Genomic DNA, 3,919 nt, shown 5'->3' with positions numbered 1-3,919 from the left:
AGCTAATGACATTAACAGGTGGAAGGGGTTTGCATGCCCAGTGAAATGAAAAATTGTTCCATACATTTCTATTTTCTTCCAGGCTGAATCTGTGATTTAGTGATAAATCATACAAAATTCTTGAAGTGCGTACTATATTATATGCTTTCAAGGACAGCCATTTCTGTGATTATGATTTCTTTTCCCATAGGGGGAGAATACGATAGAGAATTGCAATAAAACTTTCCATTCATTAACAAGTTTTAAAAATAAATATTTTAGTTTTATTACTAAAGCATGATAAATAATGTGCCTGCATAATGTTAGCACCCATTTCCGAAATCTACGTGCAGCCAGCAGTAGACCCTTACTGAACAGGTGTGATGTTTTGTTCTCTTTGCTATTATTTAATGAGGTTTCTTAAGTGTCTTTTAATCTACAGCAGTCCCTTGCTGTTGTTTCTTTCCCCTTTTCTGTGGCCTTGACTTTTTGAAGATTTGCGGTCAAGTACCTTGTAGAATATTCTACATGGTGCCCTTTAACTTGTCCCACTAGCCCCTGAATCCCCAGAAAATGAAGAGGGGGTCTAGAGAAGGTTGATTACATTCAGGCCACACATTTTTAGTAAGATTCATTGTGTACTTACTATTGCATCATATTAGAAAGCACATAAGTCAGGTTTTTCTATGATTCATGATGTTGAACTAATCACATGTTTAAAGTAGTAATTGCCAGGGACTCCTGGCTGGCTCAGTCGGTGGGGCAAGCGACTCTTGATCTCGGGGTTGTGAGTCTGAGCTCCACGCTGGGTGCAGAGATTACTCTAAGTAATTAATTAATTTTTAAAAAGTAGGACTTGCCAGATTTCTCCATTGCAAAGGCATACGTTTCCATTTGCAATTAAAAGTAATACAGGAGATGATACCAGTTCGTAATAATTGTTCACTTAATCGTTGTAGCATCTATTACCAAATCCTTGCTTGAACCAATTATTTCATTAGGAATTGCAAAATGGTGATTTCTAAATTCTCTAGTTCCTTTTACATTTATTAGCTAACACTCTTCTGTAAAGAATCACCACTTTCTCTCCTTTTTATTACCATGAATTCATGAATTGTTATTTATACAATATTTTACAAGTATAGTCATTACTAATTTTGATGCTCAAGTTGTCCCAAATTTGGCCAGTGTCCTTTAGACACACCCCATCATTGAGCATTTCCTTGCTTTCTGGTACAATGAAATGTCCCAGGCTCACCTTGCAACTTTCTCCACCCCAAATTGGCTTTTTTTTTTTTTTTTTTTTTTTTTTTTTGTGATGAAAGATGCTTAGAAACCAAGGTCTGGACATCAGGTGTACTCAGTGCACAAGGATCTCTCAATGAATAGTTTTTAAAATTGAGATATAATTCACGTACCATATAATTCGCCCTTTAAGAGTGAATAATTCAAAATGCAAATTGAAACCACATTGAGTGCTCACTTCAGCAGCATATACACTGAAATTGGAACAATACAGAAAAGATTAGTATGGCCTCTGCACAAGGAACACATGCAAATTCATGAGGTGTAAAAAAAAAAATCCACAATGAGATACCATTTCACAAACATTAAGATGGCTATCATAAGGGGCACCTGGGTGGCTTAGTCAGTTAAGCATCTACCCTTGGCTCAGGCTATGACCCCACAGTTCTGGGATCAGGCCCTGTATCAGGCTCCCTGATCAGTGATCTGCTTCTCCCTCTCCCTCTGCCCGCCACTCCCCTTGCTTGTGCTCTCTGTCAAATAAATTAATTTAATTAAATTAAAGAGATGTCTATCATAAGAAAAATAATTTAAACAGAAAATAACAAATGTAGATGAGGATGTGGAAAAACTAGGATCCTTGTGTATTGCTGGTGGGGATGAAAAATGGGATAGCTACTATGGGAAACAGCATGGCAGTTTCTCAAAAATTCAAAATAAAATTTCCATGTGACCCAGCAATTCCATTCTTAGGTATATATCCCAAAGAATTGAAAGCGAAGTCTCAAAAAAAAAAAAAAAAAGGGTATTTGAACACCCATGTTCATAGCAGCATAATTCACAATAGCCAAAAAAATGGAAGAAACCTAAATGTTTGTCAACAGATGAATGTATAAATATCATGTGATATATATACAATGTTATGTATATTATACATAATATATGTATAATAAAATATAATCTTGCCTGGAAAAAGAAGGAAATTTTGCACATGCTCCAGCATGGATGAAACTTGAGGATATTGTGCTCAGTGAAATAAACCAGTCACGAAAAGATGAAGACAGTATGAGTCCATTTTCATGAGGAGCCTAGAGAAGTCAAATTCATTCCTAGGAGAGGAGGGAATGGAGAGTTACTATTTAATGGGATATGGAGTTTTGGTTTTGCAAAATGAAAACAATTCTGGAAACGGATGGTAGTGATGGTTGCTCAACAATGCAAATGTATTTAATGCTACTGAAACACACAATTAAATATTCTTAAAATGATAAATTTTATGTATATTTTACCACAAGTTTTAAAAGTTCAATGATTTTTTGTGTGTTCAGAGTCATATAGCCATCACCACTTCTAATTCTGGAACATTTTTTGTCACTCCCACAAGAAACCTGGTATTAGCAATTACTAACAATTACTGCCAGCAATCATTCCCCAGTCCCTGTTTCTCCTCTGCCCCAGATCTATTTTCTATCTCTATACATTTGCCTGTTGTGGACATTTTATATGAATGAAATAATAAAGTATGTGGCCGTTGTGTCTGCTATTTAGCATAGTATTTCCAATTGTTGTAACATGTACCAAGTTTTACTTCTTTTCATGGCCAAATAATATTCCATTGTGTGGATATATCACATTTGCTTATTCATTGGTTTGTTGGTGGATATTTGTATTGTTTCCATTTGTGACTTGTAAGAATAATGCTGCCGTGAACGTTAGTGGACAAGTTTTTGTGCGAGCATACCTTTCTTGGATATATACCTAGGAGGGTAATTGCTGGGTTATACAGTCCCTCTATGATTGACTTTTAAAGATTTTTTTTTAATTTTTAATTTTAAGCAATTGCTATAGCCAAAGTGGGACTCGAACCACAACCCTGAGATCAGGAGTCATGTGCTCTATGGACTGAACCAGCCAGGTACCTCTTTATTTTTTTTATTATTAATTTTTGAAATTTTTAAGTAACACGCTTAACTTTTTGGAGGCTCTGCCTGCCTGTTTTCCCCAGTGGCCGCAGCATTATACATTGGTACCAGTGTATGAGGGGTTCCAACAGGTTTTTGAGTAGTTTTATTAATATTTTCCAATCTTTCTAAAAAGGATCTATAAATTGGCTTAAATCATACAGCTCCATAAAAAAAAAAAGAGTCCTACAGCTCCATGCTGTGTTCTGCTTTGCAAAATTATAATAAAATAAGCTGGAAGTGCCTCACACGTGCAAAAAAAAAATGAGCTATTTTAATATTAAAATGTGTGCTACCAACCACCTCTGTCACCCCTAATCCGGAGTATCTTTCTGTTGGACCCTAACACCTGTGGCCTCCTGACTAGTCGCGGGGCTCGGACAGGTGAGTAGGAGGGAGGGTGATGCTGGAGACGCTCCCGGAGCACCCCGCATCCTGTCCACCCCTTTACCGCAATGCAGAGCAGCCGCGAACTACATTTCCCAGAATGCCCCGCACCTGGAGGTTGGGAGTTTGCAGGAGAGGAATTGGAGGGGGGGGGGGATTTGGAAGGTAGAGACGGGCGAGGGGCTCGGTGGTCCTGCAGAGGCGGTGGCGGCCGCGACAGTCGCCGAGGCTGCCCGGCTTCGGGCTGAGCGCGCCTGCGCCCCCCGAGCCCCGGCGGCGACTTCCCCGCGCGGCTCCCTCCTCTGCTCCAGCCCCCGCGGGCGCTGCTGCGGGGTCGCACCCGGGAC

At 39.2% G+C, this 3,919-nt stretch overlaps 1 non-coding gene across 1 annotated transcript; it reads left to right on the top strand.

Moving 5' to 3' along the window:
• The first annotated feature begins 1,454 nt into the window (after positions 1–1,454).
• LOC119866973 lies at positions 1,455–1,561 on the top strand. Its single transcript, XR_005381922.1, has one exon. It is a non-coding gene; the product is annotated as a U6 spliceosomal RNA (small nuclear RNA).
• The last annotated feature ends 2,358 nt before the right edge of the window (positions 1,562–3,919 follow it).

Source organism: Canis lupus, chromosome 30 (genome assembly GCF_011100685.1).
Source record: "Canis lupus familiaris isolate Mischka breed German Shepherd chromosome 30, alternate assembly UU_Cfam_GSD_1.0, whole genome shotgun sequence".
Taxonomy (NCBI): domain Eukaryota; kingdom Metazoa; phylum Chordata; class Mammalia; order Carnivora; family Canidae; genus Canis; species Canis lupus.
This window is presented reverse-complemented; position numbering and strand designations above follow the sequence as displayed.